The sequence below is a fragment of the Lepisma saccharinum genome, chromosome 19, assembly GCF_977018435.1.
Source record: "Lepisma saccharinum chromosome 19, izLepSacc3.1, whole genome shotgun sequence".
In the NCBI taxonomy this organism is placed as follows: domain Eukaryota; kingdom Metazoa; phylum Arthropoda; class Insecta; order Zygentoma; family Lepismatidae; genus Lepisma; species Lepisma saccharinum.
The window spans coordinates 42,635,725-42,655,903 of record NC_139247.1 but is presented as its reverse complement, the minus strand read 5'-3'; the positions used below and the strand labels follow the sequence as shown (position 1 = coordinate 42,655,903).

The window sequence follows — 20,179 nt, the reverse complement described above, 5'->3', positions numbered from 1 at the left end:
AGGCGCGAGCCTCACAAGCAGTGTTGCCAACTCGGGCGAGGCGTAGCCTTTCACCTCGCCTTAATGGATTTCTCTCGTAAGGCGCGAGCCTCACAAGCAGTGTTGCCAACTCGGGCGAGGCGTAGCCTTTCACCTCGCCTTAATGGATTTCTCTCGTAAGGCGCGAGCCTCATTTTCTTGCAGTGTTGCCAACTCGGGCGAGGCGTAGCCTTTCACCTCGCCTTAATGGATTTCTCTCGTAAGGCGCGAGCCTCACAAGCAGTGTTGCCAACTCGGGCGAGGCGTAGCCTTTCTCCTCGCCTTAATGGATTTCTCTCGTAAGGCGCGAGCCTCATTTTCTTGCAGTGTTGCCAACTCACCCCACGAAAATTTCACCAACTGATATTTTGAAGCCTTTCACGGTGTATGTTAACCTCACAAGCAGTGTTGCCAACTCGGGCGAGGCGTAGCCTTTCACCTCGCCTTAATGGATTTCTCTCGTAAGGCGCGAGCCTCATTTTCTTGCAGTGTTGCCAACTCTCCCCACGAAAATTTCACCAACTGATATTTTGAAGCCTTTCACGGTGTATGTTAACCTCACAAGCAGTGTTGCCAACTCGGGCGAGGCGTAGCCTTTCACCTCGCCTTAATGGATTTCTCTCGTAAGGCGCGAGCCTCATTTTCTTGCAGTGTTGCCAACTCGGGCGAGGCGTAGCCTTTCACCTCGCCTTAATGGATTTCTCTCGTAAGGCGCGAGCCTCACAAGCAGTGTTGCCAACTCGGGCGAGGCGTAGCCTTTCTCCTCGCCTTAATGGATTTCTCTCGTAAGGCGCGAGCCTCATTTTCTTGCAGTGTTGCCAACTCACCCCACGAAAATTTCACCAACTGATATTTTGAAGCCTTTCACGGTGTATGTTAACCTCACAAGCAGTGTTGCCAACTCGGGCGAGGCGTAGCCTTTCACCTCGCCTTAATGGATTTCTCTCGTAAGGCGCGAGCCTCATTTTCTTGCAGTGTTGCCAACTCTCCCCACGAAAATTTCACCAACTGATATTTTGAAGCCTTTCACGGTGTATCTTAACCTCACAAGCAGTGTTGCCAACTCGGGCGAGGCGTAGCCTTTCACCTCGCCTTAATGGATTTCTCTCGTAAGGCGCGAGCCTCATTTTCTCGCAGTGTTACCAACTCCTCACTCGAAAAAATCACCAAGGTTTTTATTCGGTCTAACCTAACCTAAAGCAAGGAGCTGGCAACACTGCTTGAGGCTTGCCTTAATTAATTGCATAAAGCAATTTGCCAACCTACTGGTACTTTTGCCATAGCTTTTTACAAAAAAAAGAGAGGAGAGAGGGAAGAGTTAAACAACCGACAATGCTGCTAATATTTACCTACAGCTTTTTTTACTTGGCAAGGGTTTAGCCAATTTATACACTGGTGCAACATACACACACTGGGCAATAGAGCCGGCAACAAATATATACTGCCGTAAAAGAGAGAGAGATGGATGGATGGCAACACAGTATGTGTGTGCGTGTGTGTGTGTATAATATGTAGCATTATTAACTAGAGTGTGTTGGCAACCCATCTACAACTAAAAAAAAGATAGAGATACCAACATTACCGTAAGATAAAGAAAGAGAGACCTATCGCGATTTTTGTAAACCTCTCTTGGGGGAAACACGATGTGCTATACACACGTGCGCGCTGGCGCCTCTTATTATTTTTCGTATTGTGAGGCAAACAAATAAATAATTGTTGTTTTTTTTTTTAGGATGCCTGGCTCCTAACCCCGCCAGGGTGCGTGGTGCCCAACCCAAAAAGGTTCTAACGGCTGCGGCTGTAGATAACCGCACCTCTGTAGGGTTTCACGTGTTTTTTTTTTCCCCCAAACTTCCATAAAACCCTACAGAGGACCTCCGTAATGCATGCAACGTGTACTAACGTCTCTAGTGTTATTTGATGTTGTAATATTTTGGATATAGAGTTTTATTGTGTGATAGATAAAAATAATTATGTTTATTATAATATTTTCTTGATGAAGATGGAGAATGTATGTGTGTGTGTTACAAATAAAGTTGCATGCTTTTTTTAGTGTGTTTGTATGTGTATGTGTTTTTGATGTTTCGACAGCATCTGAAACGATAAAAAAAAAATTTTATTGTTAATTTTCTCATGTAAAAACAACAACAAATTTTTTTGTGCAAATTTTCTGATTTGTCTCTCGTGCTATAGTGCAAAAAAAAAAAGATATTGTAACTGATAAGTGATGAAAATGATATTGTAACTAATCTTGAACTAGTGAAATTTTTCGTATTGTGCCATTGAAACTGATCTGATCATGATCAAAATTTCCTTGTAACTCTGGTAATCTTCGTCGGTGTAATCTTTCGGCTGCTTTTTGGCACCAAGTTCCCACAGTCCCACCGTACCCGGATACCTGTTCCAACTATCCTTCTCGCCTAAATTAACTTTAATGTCGTTGCCTTCGAAGGTCACCTTCGATTTTCCAATCTTCCAAACCACACCGCCGCCTTCGTTGCTCTCCATGCTCGGATGCAATCCGAACACTTCATCTTTGTCGAATTTCCCTGTGCTCAGGTAGTCTCGTGCCAAAGGTCCCAACTCGATCTTATCCAAAGACGACGACGTGCTACCTATGGCTCGATGTCGTGCCGGTACGTCCTTCAGTTCGAACGGCGTCGAAGGAATGCTCGAAATGGGCGTGGGTACGGTGTAACTTTTAGCTGCAAGTGGTACGAGTTCGTTGATCAAATTTTTATTTTGTTCCGTGACGCCTTTAATTTTTTTACCTAGATCGCTGATAGCGTCGATCACAGGTTGATCTTGACGTTTTTTTTCTTTTCGTAGAATCCGCGATTCTCGGATTTCCAACCTTTGAAGCGTTTCGCGAGGTAATCGTGAAGCTTGAGATTTTCGTCTTCGATTTTTCGTTTCGTCATAACGTTATTTATACACGTTGTTTCTCACAACGTTGCAACGTTTAGAAAGTCGTTGATTTTGTTTCTGTATTTTCCATCGTTGGGTTTTCTCGTCATGTCGATCGTCGCGAATCCGAAATCGTCACTGTTCCAACAGTGGGAACAGCAGCGTTCCGAAAATTGATTGTAGTTCATGTCTCCGCCTACGTAGTCATCGTACGCGTGCTTGAGGTTGGTGTGATCTTGACGAAACAAACATATGAAATTAGCGTTGTCGCGTACTAACTGTTTTGGAATTTTGGAAAACGTTTGAGCTAGGAAGAAGCAATCTATTCTTTTGTGACGACCTTGCGTGAAAAAATTGCGAATTTCATTTTGATTTTCCAGAATAACATCGTCGAACACAACAACTGAATTTTTACGACAATCGTCGAGTGGCATTATTTCCGAAGCGAACGTTGCAATGTCCAGACCATCGTACAGTTTTATCAGTTGCTGGTATTTCGCTTGCTCCAAACTTTTCGAAAATACGTAGAGGTGCCTGTTCTTCCAATCTAACCAATTCGGTGCGAGGAGAAAATTGTCCACGAGCAGTGTCGTTTTCCCACACCCCGAAGGACCTACGATCAGACAGCGGATGCTGTCGGGAAGCAACTCGCCGTTCTTTTTTTTCGTTTGACTTTCCGAATCAGGTAGACGTTTCACGACATTCCACGCACTCACAAGATCACTTCGTTTGAATCGATCCAACTCGTGTCCGGAAGTCCCAGCCATTTCACCAAAAGTTTGTCGCCTCTCTTACGCAAAACTTTTTCGATAAGGTACGTGTTAGGATGTTTCGTTTTAGAGAGTTCCTCTTCATAAAATCTTCCTTTCAAAATCTCGCCGCTACTATCTTTTATTATATACGTGTGTCGGTTTCCGGGTAAAACTCGAACCACCGTAAAAAGTTCCGTGCTCCAATTTTTTGTGAACCCCTTCTCGAAGGTGCGTTTGAATTTGCTGATCCTCACCTGGTCTCCAATTTTGAATTTTGATTTCTTGGTAGTCGTGGGAGTGTACTTTGGACAGTAAACTGTAGAAATTAAACGCTGCTCGTCGGATTTCGTAACGTCAGCTGGCTTCATGCCTATTGTTCTGTGTTCCGTGTGATTATAGTCGTTAACGAGTTCTGGCAGTATGTCGACCCATTTGTAATTTCCTCGAAGCGTGAATCGTTTCCACATGTGTGTTTTCAAGGTTCGATTAAATCTTTCCACGATGCTGGCTTTGATGTGACTGAAAGTCGAATAATGTCGAATGTCGTGTTTCCGAATAAATTTTTGGAATACGGCATTGTAAAATTCTTTACCGTTGTCCGTTTGCAAAAACCGAGGTCGTCTGTTGCTTTCGCGAAAAATTGTCTTGAATGCTTCCGTGACGCACGTTCCCGTTTTGGCTTTCAAAGGTAGAGCCCATGCGAATTTCGAAAACGTGTCTATGACGGTGAGGAGGTACTTGTTGCCCTTGTTCAATTTATGCATATTTTTTAGATTGCCGCTACTCATCTCCACGAGGTCACTTTGCCAGAGGTCATCGATGCCCTTGGTTACCACAGCTAAACGTTTGTAGTTGCGGCGTGCAGGTTTATGCAATTCTTCGACGATGGCTTGCCTAGACATTTTTTAGAGATTACGTTTGAAGAGAAGCACCAGCGTGATGGGATTCAAAAAAAGGTGGCACTTCGCTCGTGTTTTGAATGATCAGCTTATCGCCGGCACTCACGTCAAAAACGGTGAGATCTTCGTCTTCGTGTATTTCATATATGTTGCGCGTTTCGTTCCAACGTGCCAGAGGAATGTTTCCTGCTTTCTGGACACCACGATTCGATATCAAGGTCATGGTGGGAACGCTAGCTTTTCTGCCGTGAGACCAGTACGAAAATTCATTTATCTGAATCGTGCCATCGAGGAGAAACTTGTAGTACGGATGATAAGGATGTAACATGTACAGTTTGTTACCTTCGACGAACGTGGAGATTCTCTGTTGATTGGGTACGCTGTTGATTTCGATGGCTTGCAGAGAATGCAGTTTAGCGAATTTAGTATCGACGCTAACGAGGTTGCTGTGAAGCTGTCCCAGTGTATTTTGTACGGGCAACAAATGTTCGATGATGGTATCCGCTACTGTAGAAAATGACGGTTTGATTTTCACTTCCACGTTCAACCGCTTGAAGTTTTCGTTGAGTTCTTGTAATTTGGCACCGAAAGAGGTCAGCGTCGATTCCTGCGTGGATTCCAGCACTCCAACTTGATCTCTGATGTTGACGACGATACTCTGAAGGTTCTCGACTTGATTCAATTTCGAACTTTTCTCGGTAAGATCGTTCACGATGCTTCGCATCTCGGTAAACTGCGTGTGAAGGTCGGCGACGCTCTGCGAAGTGGGCAACACACTCTAGTTAATAATGCTACATATTATACACACACACACGCACACACATACTGTGTTGCCATCCATCCATCTCTCTCTTTTACGGCAGTATATATTTGTTGCCGGCTCTATTGCGCAGTGTGTGTATGTTGCACCAGTGTATAAATTGGCTAAACCCTTGCCAAGTAAAAAAAAAAGCTGTAGGTAAATATTAGCAGCATTGTCGGTTGTTTAACTCTTCCCTCTCTTTTTTTTTTGTAAAAAAGCTATGGCAAAAGTACCAGTAGGTTGGCAAATTGTTTTATGCAATTAATTAAGGGCAAGTCTCAAGCAGTGTTGCCAGCTCCTTGCTTTAGGTTAGGTTAGACCGAATAAAAACCTTGGTGATTTTTTTCGAGTGAGGAGTTGGCAACACTGCAAGAAAATGAGGCTCGCGCCTTACGAGAGAAATCCATTAAGGCGAGGTGAAAGGCTACGCCTCGCCCGAGTTGGCAACACTGCTTGTGAGGTTAACATACACCGTGAAAGGCTTCAAAATATCAGTTGGTGAAATTTTCGTGGGGTGAGTTGGCAACACTGCGAGAAAATGAGGCTCGCACCTTACGAGAGAAATCCATTAAGGCGAGGTGAAAGGCTACGCCTCGCCCGAGTTGCCAACACTGCTTGTGAGGTTAACATACACCGTGAAAGGCTTCAAAATATCAGTTGGTGATTTTTTCGAGTGAGGAGTTGGCGACACTGCTTGAGGCTCGCGCCTTACGAGAGAAATCCATTAAGGCGAGCTCCATTTTTCGAGTTGGCAACACTGCTTGAGGCTCGCGCCTTACGAGAGAAATCCATTAAGGCGAGGTCCATTTTTCGAGTTGGCAACACTGCTCATGCCTTACGAGAGCAATCCATTAAGGCGAGGTCCATTTTTCGAGTTGGCAACACTGCTCATGCCTTACGAGAGCAATCCATTAAGGCGAGGTCCATTTTTCGAGTTGGCAACACTGCTTGTGAGGTTAACATACACCATAAAAGGCTTCAAAATATCAGTTGGTGATTTTTTCGAGTGAGGAGTTGGCGACACTGCTTGTGAGGTTAACATACACCGTGAAAGGCTTCAAAATATCAGTTGGTGATTTTTTCGAGTGAGGAGTTGGCGACACTGCTTGAGGCTCGCGCCTTACGAGAGAAATCCATTAAGGCGAGGTGAAAGGCTACGCCTTACGAAAGAAATCCATTAACGCGAGGTGGAAAGGCTACGCCTTACGAGAGAAATCCATTAACGCGAGGTGAAAGGCTACGCCTTACGAAAGAAATCCATTAACGCGAGGTGGAAAGGCTACGCCTTACGAGAGAAATCCATTAACGCGAGGTGAAAGGCTACGCCTTACGAGAGAAATCCATTAAGGCGAGGTGAAAGGCTACGCCTTACGAGAGAAATCCATTAACGCGAGGTGAAAGGCTACGCCTTACGAGAGAAATCCATTAAGGCGAGCCTCATTTTTCGAGTTGGCAACACTGCTTGTGAGGTTAACATACACCGTGAAAGGCTTCAAAATATCAGTTGGTGATTTTTTCGAGTGAGGAGTTGGCAACACTGCGAGAAAATGAGGCTCGCGCCTTACGAGAGCAATCCATTAAGGCGAGCCTCACTTTCGGGCGCAGAACCGGGCCACCTACACTACTAGGAACAAAATCGACGACTTTCTAAACGTTGCAACGTTGTGAGAAACGACGTGTATAAATAACATTATGACGAAACGAAAAATCGAAGACGAAAATCTTAAGCTTCGCGATTACCTCGCGAAACGCTTCAAAGGTTGGAAATCCGAGAATCGTGGTTTGTACGAAGAGAAGAAACGTCAAGATCAACCTGTGATCGATGCCATCAGCGATCTAGGTAAAGAAATTAAAGGTGTCACGGAACAAAATAAAAATTTGATCAACGAACTCGTACCACTTGCAGCTAAAAGTTACATTGTACCCACGCCCATTTCAAGCATTCCTTCGACGCCGTTCGAACTGAAGGACGTACCGGCACGACGTCGAGCCATAAGCAGCACGTCTTTGGATAAGATCGAGTTGGGACCTTTGGCACGAGACCATCTGAGCACGGGGAAATTCGACAAGGATGAAGTGTTTGGATTGTATCCGAGCATGGAAACCAACGAAGGCGTCGTGTGGAAGATTGGGAAATCGAAAGTCTCCTTCGAAGGCAACGACATTAAAGTTAATTTAGGCGATATAAATAGTTGGACCAGGTATCCAGGTATGGTGGGACTGTGGGAACTCGTTGCCAAAAAATATCCGAAAGATTACTCCGACTAAGATTACCAGAGTTACAGGGAAATTCTAATCATGACGGATGCCATGTACCAGAACAACGATGCCTCGCAGAATAGGGTGAAATCAAGCAGCGGTGAGAAGTACAGGAATCTCATCAAACCGATATGGAACGAGGTGAAAAGTGGAAGCGGCGTCAAATGCTACAACACGTTACCCAAAGAATTCGTTTGGGTGGACGACGTGAGGAAACTCATCGACAGATTGTTAGTGATAGCCGGTGAAGAGAATGCAGGCAATCGTAATTTCTACAACGAGAAGGTTGGCATCGTGGACATGATCAGCACCAAACTTTCCAACTTCATCGTGAACGACGACAAGGGCATAGGTTACTTGATCAAAATCATCAACACGCTGCCTCCGAGATTCTGGAAGGTGGCCGAAGGAAAGGGACTCGTGAACGACATCATCAACAAGTTACCTTTCGAGATGCACCTGCCAGGTTGCCAGTACTGCGGCCCCGGAACCAAACTTAATCAGCGACTGGAGAGAGCCGACAAGGGTGTGAATCCCCTGGATGCTGCATGCAAGGATCACGATATTGCCTACAATACTAATACCGATCTCGATGTACGTCATGATGCTGACAGAAAGTTAGAGCATGCCGCTTTCGAAAGATTCGTCAGCAGAGACGCCTCGCTGGGTGAACGGGTCGCCGCATTAGGTACGACCATCGCCATGAACACGAAACAAAAATTTGGGTGGGGTATATAAATAAATAACATACAGTAAAAAAATAATAACAACATGTCTTGTATAATCGACTTACCGCCCGAACTGCTATGCATCATATTCAAACACGCCTTAAACGGAGATTGTGGGGATGTAGGGAAACTTTTAAACATAGCAAGAACAACACCGAAATTTCGTATCCCTTGTGAAATGGTTGTCAAGAATTATCTTCGGGAGATCAGTGGAATGAGGTGCGGTGATCTCGATACTCTTCTTTCAGCTGCAGGGGAAAAATTAAACGACAGGATGGACGAACTTCACGAGGCGAGGCAGGGGAGAACACGATACACAGATGATTGGTTCAAGTCTAAACAGGAGGCCGAAGATATCATCACGCACATCATCGCGTTTTCCAAAGCACGAACTTTCTTTCTCTAACACACTGTGAAAAAAAAATAATAATATACATGTCAAAAAAATGTATGTGTCAAAAAAATATGACAAAAAAAATATACGTCAAAAAAATGTACATGTTAAAAAAATTGCCATGGCGTCAGAAAAAGTTGCCTTATCGTAAAAAAATTTTATCGTTAAAAAAATGTCTCGACAAAAAAAAGTTGACGTGGACATCGTCAGAAAAAAAGTTGCCTTATCGTAAAAATTTTTATCGTCAAAAAAAATGTCTCGACACAAAAAAAGTTGACGTGGACATCGTCAGAAAAAAAGTTGCCTTATCGTAAAAATGTTTTATCGTCAAAAAAAATTTGTCGACACAAATAAAAGTTGACGTGGAAAAATTTTCATCGTCAGAAAAAAAGTTGCCTTATCGTAAAAATTTTTTATCGTCAAAAAAATTTGTCGACACAAATAAAAGTTGACGTGGAAAAATTTTCGTCAGAAAAAAAGTTGCCTTATCGTAAAAAATTTTTATCATCAAAAAAATTTTTCTCGTCAAAAAAAGTTGACGTGGAAAAATTTTCATCGTCAGAAAAAAAGTTGCCTTATCGTAAAATTTTTTTATCGTCAAAAGAAATGTCTCGTCAAAAAAAAGTTGACGTGGAAAAATTTTCATCGTCACAAAAAAAGTTGCCTTATCGTAAAAACTTTTTATCGTCAAAAAAAGTTGACGTGAAAAAATTTGCATCGTCAGAAAAAAAAGTTGCCTTATCGTAAAAAATTTTTATCGTCAAAAAATTTTTGTCTTGTCAAAAAAAGTCAAAAAATGTGCAACAAAAAAAGTACGTGTCAAAAAAATGTACCTGTCAAAAAAAATTTGAGAAAAATGTAGGTGTAAAAAATATACGTGTCAAAAAAAATGTACGTGTCAAAAAAATATGACAAAAAAATGTACGAGACAAAAAAATGTACGTGTCAAAAAAAACGTACGTGTCAAAAAATGTACGAGACAAAAAAATGTACGTGTCAAAAAAATGTACAAGACAAAAAAATGTACGTGCCAAAAAAAATGTACAAGTCAAAAGAAAAACTTGATATATAAATAACACACATCGTGAAAAAAAAATCTACGAGATCAAAAAAAAATTCTTCGGTATATAAATAACACATTGTGAAAATTAAAAATTCTAACACACACCCTGAATTTCTTCGATATGACTGAAAAAATAAGTGACCTCCAAGCATTAAAACCAATGCTAAATTTGTGAGTCGAGTATATAAAAATTCAGGAATTGGAAGTCGACAATCCTTACACGATAACTTCCGGTTCAATTGTTTCTACCCAGTATGGTCCCAAAGTACGTCTGTTGCTCAACGGACAATACAGTCTATTTTTACCAGATCGATACGCTAACATGTTATCCGACGAGAAGCTATCTATTTTAATCGAGAACAAAACTCGAATCGTGTACAAGGGGACAAAGGAACTTCTTGGTAAGAAAACAAAGCACGTAATAGAATTTGTGTAACGGCTGCGCGGAGTATATAAAATAACATACCTTGAAAAAAAAATACACGAGAGAGGGAAACAAAAAAAATCTCAGAATATATATATATATATATATATATATATATATATATAAATAACATACCGTGAAAATAACATGAAGCCCAAGGGTGTTGTGAACCAGATACCTTATTCGAATCTGAAAACGCTGGGTGCCCTCGATGGGTTACTCACCAAGAAACAACGCGAGAAGAAACGTTCTTGCTTGACGAAAGGACACGGAATGAAATTGCTGCTCAGCACTCCACAATTGAGAGGGTGCAGCGTTCGCGGAAACAGCAAAAGACAGGGGGGTTCATATTCAGCATCCCGGCCATTCTGGCAGCATTGGGGGCCGTTGGAAGATTGGCTGGGGGTAGCGCCGCCATCGCGAAAACCGTGATCGACTCGAAGAAGAACAAAGCGGAATTGGAAGAACAGAAACGTCACAATCTGGCCATGGAGAAGAAAGGGAAGGGGGTCGCGAGCAAGTATAAAAAAAAGAAGAAGCACTCACCAACCGAGACATTGAATTTTTAATCAAACCATTACAAATCAAACACTTCAGAGGCGTTTTCATGTCCGATTCGTTACCTTCAACCGTTAAAAATAGAGAATGTGGCGTAGTCAACTTGGACAGTCAAGAAAATCCAGGCACGCATTGGATATGTTACCACAAAAATGCAAGTAACAATAAAGCATTCGTTTTCGATTCTTTCGGAGGTGTTCCACCTACAAATTTAGTTCATTATCTGAAAACGAACAACCTATACTACAACGACGAACGCATTCAAAATTTCGGAGACGTGAACTGCGGTCATCTCTGTCTCTCCATGCTCGCGTTTCTCTCTAAAATAAATAAGCCACAGGTGGAAGATTTCCAGAAAGCATTGTGGAACCTAAAGCATCATAATGCGCGTGTTCCATCTCACGAGCGAATCTTCGATCTTGAAACTCACGCTGCACGACGACATCGTCTATCCTAAATCCATAGCTCTGCGTGCATTCTACAGCATGTACCTCATACCTAACGTCACGCAGCACAACAACAAAATTAGCGTCGGAAGTGAACATATCGTCGTCACGCCAGGTCAGTACAATCTTTCTACTTTGCAAGCTCAGTTACCTTAAGGCACGTACCTTTCTCAAAATTCAGTCACGCACAGAGTCGAAATTGTGTCCGCAACGGAGACCGTGGACCTGGACACCATAGGAGAACTTTTAGGTTTCGAGAACAACACCAAACTCGAAGCTGGCATCAAGCACACGGGAGCAAACATTCCTAAATTTCTAGCCATCGAAACTTTGAACGTTCACTGCAACGTGGCCGAAGGCATGATCACGAAATCTGAAGGGTTGTTGGGAAGTCACAAGCAGACGGGAATCATAGCCACGTTCAAACCCAGTTCCGAATTCATGGAACCGATCATCTACACACCCTCTTCGCCGATCTATTTTCCAGTATGTCGCAACCGCATAGACAACATAGAGTTGGTGGTGACGAAAGCGAAAGGCGACGTGGTGGATTTTGCAGGTGCCACGACCACGGCCGTCGTGGAGATCGACGTATAATAAATAACCATACATCATGGAACAAATCGAAAGTTACGAATTGCAATCTTTCCCTCCGAACCGTCGCACGTTCGCCAATTTGAACGAAGCGAACCGGGAAATCGAATACGACGTGGACGTAGGCGATGGGTTCGTTCATCCTCACAGAGCGGACCTTTACCTTCAATTCGACGTGGTGAAGAAAGAAAGCGGAGACGCGTTCCCCGCAGCAGCAAATTTGATACTCGTGGACAACTTTGTGCCTCACCTGTTCTCGCAGGTGGAGGTGAGGAATCACAACACCGTCATCGACAGAATCGATTATCCAGGCATCACGTCAACGGCAGTGGGAACATTGAAATTATCCAAAACGGACGCAGCATACTATCAAGCGGGGGGGGGGGGTTCGAAGCGGGGACGAAAATATCGACGAGAAGTCACACGGTGCTCTTTCCCATGAGTCTGCTTCCGGGATTCTTCTCGGACTACAAGGAGATCATGTGGAAGGGAGGACTGAGAATCACATTTCGAAGAGCGGCCAACGATAACGACGCACTGATGCGATACAGTAACTTGAACGCAGACGGTATCACGCCGCTGCCCAACACTTTACCCGAAGCAGCCAAATGCGTCATCCGGAGCATGGAGTTGAGAATGCCTATCGTGGAATACGAAACGAACTACGCTCTCAAGTACAAAGCGGAGATCTTGAAAAGTCCACAGGTGCCCATTCACTTTCACGGTTACCAGTGCGTGCAGAAAATAGCGTCAGGAAGTCATCTGGAATTCGACGTGACGACGCAGTTCAATAATATACAGTTCGACATGCCAGATTTCGTCATTGTACTCTTTCAGACCGGACGCGATAACAATCAGGAAAAAGATTCCAGCAAATTCGACGACTCCAAGATCAAAAATGTTTATCTCAAGAATGGCAGGAACGAAGTGTTCCCGCGCGAGAATTACAACCTCGACATGACAAAAGATGATTATCTAAAACTTTACGAAGCTTACACCGCTTACAAGAGGGTAACAGAGGGAAACGTCGACATGTACTATACGCCCAGCGAATTCAAAATCCACAGGCCGATGTTCGTCATCAACACGACGAAGCGGTAGCAGGTCGTGGTCAACGATCGCACCAACATCAAGATCGTTTGCGAGTTCAACAGTCCATTGCCCGAGGATACCGTGTGCAGCGTCATCCTGGTCGCCGAGAAGTCCTTCGCGTACGACGTGAAGAATACGAGGGTCACAGAGCAGTTTTAAAATTCATAAAAAAAAATTGTCACATACTAAAAAAAAATCAACACATTTTTTAGGTTATATAAAATATGTGAAAAAACTTTAAAATACTGAAATATTAAAACAAACGGAGTCCAATGTAAGTTAGTTCGGTGCGAAAATAAAAAAAAATGATATGTTAAGTTATATCACTGAAAAAAAAATCGTAAGATAGGTTAAGTTATATCACGTAAGATCGTGATATACCTAAAAGTGTGAGGTGGGAAAAAAAGAGGTGCATTGAAAATTGTACTAAAACATCGCTAAACGCTAAAACATCGACAAAAAATTGTCAAAATATGTCAAAAACTGATATTCAATTGATAAAAAAAGAGGATACCTACAAAGTGTTATTTTGAAACAATAAGTAAGAAAAAAGGATAGGTTAAGTTATATCACGTAAGATCGTGATATACCTACAAGTGTGAGGTGGAAAAAAAAGAAGTGCATTGAAAATTGTACTAAAACATCGCTAAACGCTAAAACATCGACAAAAAATTGTCAAAATATGTCAAAAACTGATATTCAATTGATAAAAAAAGAGGATACCTACAAAGTGTTATTTTGAAACAATACTTTTACACTACTTTTACGAACAGGTACTTTAAAAGAATGGACATTTCATATGATTTGGTCAGTGTGTATGAGGAAATTCCTTTGGAGAGAACACATAAATACAATGGAGAGAAATCCATCTATAGCTTGTCTTCATGTAGAATTTATCTTCCTCATAAAGTCAATTTGAGTGTCAAATCTCTTTCTATCGATAATGTGGCAAGTGAGTAAGGCGTCGTTTTTGAGACATGCTAGTTCTCAAATACATCCTGATTAATTTCAAAGGAAACTTCTTTCGACACTCGCAACTGTTATCGGCACTGTTAGCATGTAACGACTGTAATAGTGAGCATAAAAACTATTAATTTGAAGTATTTCGAGCAACCGTTGGTTAACTACTAACCCGAATATTGCAAGCTGAAAAAGATCTTCATATTCTTTCGGTTTTTACATGTTGTTGGGCGCTACCAAGATACGTAAGTTGATATTTCACTAATTAACTTAACATTATTATAATATTATGTTCTGTGGTTAATCATACGTATTTGTTGTATTTGGCATAATGTATAAATGTGTTTACGTTTTTAAAACGGATACGATTGTGAACTTTGTCGTAGGGGATTCATAACATTTGGGCCCCTAGGCTATCCTTTGTTTTAGGCTATGCCAACACTATTAGTATTATTATCATTGCTATTATTATTATTATTATTATTATTATTATTATTATTAGAATTGTTTTCATGGTACTTCACTTCAAGTAATTGCATGTTCTGTATTAATAACACTTGTAAGCGTTACCCCCACACCACCTATACGCCTTCATGGCGTGGTGCTATGCACAGGGGAGCACTTTACCTTTTTAAACTTTAAAATATAGACACAACTGATCTTTAAAAAATCATTAAACTTCGATAAAACAATACACTTAGATTCCACACGTGTATCATTTTTGTGCGTCCCCTTGGACTTTCGGCCCCTAGGCTATAGCCTAGGATAGCCTAATGGCAAATCCCCCCTGGTCGCATGCTGATTACAAATGAAGCTATGTCACTAATATGTTTCTATTTTTTAAAATTTTCTTTCCTCTGTTTCAATATGATCACACTTGCACTAGAAATGAAATAATGACATCATTTTATTGTATTATAATGCTACTATGTAACCATAAATTGTATTTCATTGTTTTATTATACTGCATTGTTTATGATAATGTAAACAAACTGACATGTCCGATATAACTGTCTGTATATGCAAATAAGTGATTCATGGATGAAATAAATCTTATCTTATCTTATCTTATCAATAACATTGCATTTCGGAAGTGCCAGGCACCGTGCGGCGGCACTCGTCGCACATCCCTAAAGGCGGGCCCGCATCAAAACATTAGTCCCTGATTGTCAGAACAGCATATCTAATAAATATAAAAATATATAGGTTATGACGTTGTCTATTGCAATTTGAATTTGCTTAATGACAATAAAGAATTCTATTCTATTCTATACCAAAAGTCTCTACTGTTCTAGTTTCGAGTTTTACATGCATTTAGAGTCCTGCATGGGGCTGTTTTCGCTCGCTCTCAATCGTGCGAATCCCTTACCATCGAACGTGAAATGCTCGAGCGTACCGCACTCATAGTGCAATGATTGCCAGGTTATTATCCCCCCCCCCCGCAAGTTTGTCCCGTATTATAGAACCTAATAAACCTAAACCTAAATCCAATACATAGAAGGAAATTACTCCATGCAATTACAAATATTAAGTTCGTACATTACTATACAAGACCCAAATATGTATATATGAGAATATTCAATATCTACAGATACAGACCGAAGGGTAAAATGAGCCGCACATCATTGTTCCCTACGGAAAATGATAATCGTATTTTATGATATAATTCATTCATTCGTTCTCTTATTTTGGACTTAACCCTGTGAAATAAGGAGATACATAAATAACATACGTACAATCGAACACTATTTTAATGTGACAACAATGGGGCATTACAGCGTTACGTGTGTGACATTTCACACATAAAATATAAAGGCCTAGATATGAGATTGTATTAAAATATTCATAATGAACTGATTTCATAGAATTATGTACTTTTTGGTGTCTGCTAACAAATTAAAAAAAACAACATGAATATGATTACATAGCCTGAATATATGAAAAGCATTAACGAAAAGGTGTTCCGTGTGTGGCGCTCTAAAAATGTAGGAAAGTTTGATTTAATTTGTCTGCGAAGTATATGGGCTACACAAGCTAATAATTTTTCATTCACAAACATTTAAACCTTAATTAAATTAAAAACAATAATAATTTTCATATTAATTCATTTTGTTATTTACATTGAGTATGACTACTTTTGGTGGAATGCACCAGATATCAAATGTCCGCTTTGGTAGTTTCAGTCCACAATTATCTATTTCATTTTCGTGGATCCTTGTGTATTGGTAACATAGACTAAACTACATTTTAACACGGAGGGGTCATTCCACGTCAATTCATCCAGGCCATGTCACCCACCATCCCCGATTTTGATGAAATTCGGTATGCTTATAGAACTTTTCATGCTGATTACAAAAATGACAACTTTTTTAAAATTGGTCAAGGGGTTCAGAAGTTACGCACTTTTTAAGATCTCCGTGTACGCCACATCCGGCTCCACTTTGAATGACACGCATTAGGTTATAAACGATCAGATCTTCCCTCGGGTTTGCCGTAGAAACTTCAGGTTTGTTTTCTTTTGTTCAGAATAGTATAAGCTTTCATTTAAATAACGTTTCAGATGAATGCATCAGTAAACATGTATTTTTATATATAGTTTTATGTATTTTTTTAGAAAAATAAATGACTAACTTCAAGAGCGAATTTCATGCAATGCCCCCCCTTCAATTTCCCCCCAATTTTATATGTAGGTAGCTCAGAGTGTGTACTAATGCCTGATGAAAAAATTGGGATGGGCGGTTCAGAGACAGGGTGATAAAAAAATCATTTGCATAAAATGACATTAAAAGTAAATCTTATTAAAAATGCTTATGTATTTAGCACAAAACCTGAAGTACAATATGTTTCAAGTTACAATATTCAAAATTTATGTTCACTAAGCATAGGCGTAACCTGGCGGGGGCAAAGGGAAGCACTTGCCCCCTCCAAAATTTATAGATTAATTTTAAAATATTGCAAGTAATAATTACAGTGGAACCCCGATTTAAGTTCCTCGATTTTACATTTTCCTTCATTTTGCATTCAATCTTGATGGTCTGGTTAGAAATTTTCCATGATTTTATATTTTCCCACGTATTAAGTTTTTTCAGCTTGGTCTCCTGCATAACGTAAAATTGAGGTTCCACTGTATCTAAGTTAGTTTCAACAGTCTTCATTTTTTAAAATTTTATATATTATATAATTATATATATAATTATTATTAATATTCCCAAGTTTAGCAAATTTATCTTCGAGAACATTCTTTTTGTGCATTTTATCTCAATATGGAAGTTCTTTTTTGGCTACTCTTCATGGGGATACGTAATATGAAGTAAGAATTAATACTACACATTTGTGCTGATTGATGTTTTTTCAAATGGAGCTTTTTCGACACATACCACAGAAAATATCCTTCTGACGGGATGGTTGGAATAGTAAAAATACTTGTAAAGACTTCTATAGTATAAAGCAACAAGTACGGCAATTATGTAGAAATAATATTCAAGGCATAAATTTCTTTAGTAATCATCTAGGGTGAAATGACAACAACCCACAGTACAATGTGTCAGCGATTGCAAAGTACTACAACAGTACCAGGAAGTATGCACTATTTTGAACTTACAGGTTCCGTAAGTTACTTTTTACAAGTAACTGAGTTACAGTCAATCATTAAAAAAGTTACTCAGTTATTGTTACTGGTACTTTTAAAGTAACTGAGTTTCTTTCACAGTTACTGTAACAGTAACGTACTGTTAATGATCATTTATTTGTGAACTTGGAATGGAGGAGGAAGAAATAGGTGCAAGTGGAATCAATGACACCATATTCAAAATACCGTAGTCAGCATACAAATGATTTTAATTATAATCGTTCAAGCAAAGTTGACTGTGTTTTCCATCATTTATTAGCAGTAATAATGTAAATATATGAATACATATTATGTACTAGAAACATAAGTAAAACATGGAAGTCTTCTTGATCATTGATTTTGTGTAACGTTTACACAAATCAATGATCATTAACAGTACGTTACTGTTACAGTAACTGTAAAAGAAACTCAGTTACTATCAAAGTACCAGTAACAATAACTGAGTAACTTTTTTAATGATTGACTGTAACTCAGTTACTTGTAAAAAGTAACTTACGGAACCTGTAAGTTCAAAATAGTGCATACTTCCTGGTACTGTTGTAGTACTTTGCAATCGCTGACACATTGTACTGTGGGTTGTTGTCATTTCACCCTAGATGGTTACTAAAGAAATTTATGCCTTGAATACTATTTCTACATAATTGCCGTACTTGTTGCTTTATACTATAGAAGTCTTTACAAGTATTTTTACTATTCCAACCATCCCGTCAGAAGGATATTTTCTGTGGTATGTGTCGAAAAAGCTCCATTTGAAAAAACATCAATCAGCACAAATGTGTAGTATTAATTCTTACTTCATATTACGTATCCCCATGAAGAGTAGCCAAAAAAGAACTTCCATATTGAGATAAAATGCACAAAAAGAATGTTCTCGAAGATAAATTTGCTAAACTTGGGAATATTAATAATAATTATATATATAATTATATAATATATAAAATTTTAAAAAATGAAGACTGTTGAAACTAACTTAGATACAGTGGAACCTCAATTTTACGTTATGCAGGAGACCAAGCTGAAAAAACTTAATACGTGGGAAAATATAAAATCATGGAAAATTTCTAACCAGACCATCAAGATTGAATGCAAAATGAAGGAAAATGTAAAATCGAGGAACTTAAATCGGGGTTCCACTGTAATTATTACTTGCAATATTTTAAAATTAATCTATAAATTTTGGAGGGGGCAAGTGCTTCCCTTTGCCCCCGCCAGGTTACGCCTATGCTTAGTGAACATAAATTTTGAATATTGTAACTTGAAACATATTGTACTTCAGGTTTTGTGCTAAATACATAAGCATTTTTAATAAGATTTACTTTTAATGTCATTTTATGCAAATGATTTTTTTATCACCCTGTCTCTGAACCGCCCATCCCAATTTTTTCATCAGGCATTAGTACACACTCTGAGCTACCTACATATAAAATTGGGGGGAAATTGAAGGGGGGGCATTGCATGAAATTCGCTCTTGAAGTTAGTCATTTATTTTTCTAAAAAAATACATAAAACTATATATAAAAATACATGTTTACTGATGCATTCATCTGAAACGTTATTTAAATGAAAGCTTATACTATTCTGAACAAAAGAAAACAAACCTGAAGTTTCTACGGCAAACCCGAGGGAAGATCTGATCGTTTATAACCTAATGCGTGTCATTCAAAGTGGAGCCGGATGTGGCGTACACGGAGATCTTAAAAAGTGCGTAACTTCTGAACCCCTTGACCAATTTTAAAAAAGTTGTCATTTTTGTAATCAGCATGAAAAGTTCTATAAGCATACCGAATTTCATCAAAATCGGGGATGGTGGGTGACATTTTCACAAAATTCTGGATGATTTGACATGGAATGACCCGGAGGTGATGATGAGTTTTCATTATGTTCTCTTAAGTTTCAATTTCACTACGCCCTTCACTTCACGATCCACTCTTGAGAGTTCACTGATATAGATATACAAATGATGGTTATACGTGGTACGACGTACAAGTGTATGCGAAAAACTAAATATGCTGAACAAAGGCAGTAATTTATTTTATTAAAAACATAAACCAAACGTAACGTTTCAACCTTCTAGCAAGGTCTTCATCAGACTCTGTATCAAGTACAAAAGTAACAAGATACACAAAAAGGGCATTATATATACACAAACGTTACTCCCTCCAGATTATTAGAAAGTTGTTAGGAACTTTCTAGCAGGTGGCTTTCACTTGTCAACTGTACTTTCACCTAAAAGGCTAAACATAATTACTTTCATATAGAATGTGGTTGGAATTTTTTATCTCACGCTCTTTTTCCTTCATTTTTCTCCCTTCTCCTTTCCTCTTTCTCTCTTGTCCTTTCCACTCTTTCTAACACCTTCTTCCATTCTTTGTTTAACTTCAGTCCCCCATTCCAGTTCATTGTGTCTTCTTCACCTTTCTTCTCTATTTCCTTGGTTTCCTTCCATTTTCTCACTAACATTCTCTTCTCCCTTCCTATCTGCTTAGCCTCATCCCACTCTATCTCACGTCCTGTTTCTCTAGAAGGTTGAAACGTTACGTTTAGTTTATGTTTTTAATCAAATAAATTACTGCCTTGATCAGCAAATTTAGTTTTTCATAATCATGGAAACAAGGCTTAATGGTGTTATAAGTGTATGCGGCTCGTTTTGCCTGG

General features: G+C 39.8%; 1 protein-coding gene across 1 annotated transcript in view; it reads left to right on the top strand.

Annotated features, from left to right (window-relative positions):
* Window positions 1–20,179, top strand: part of LOC146002841 (CDK2-associated and cullin domain-containing protein 1-like) — a 190,038-nt gene that overhangs the window by 112,636 nt on the left and 57,223 nt on the right. The gene's annotated exons all lie outside the window — the stretch shown is intronic.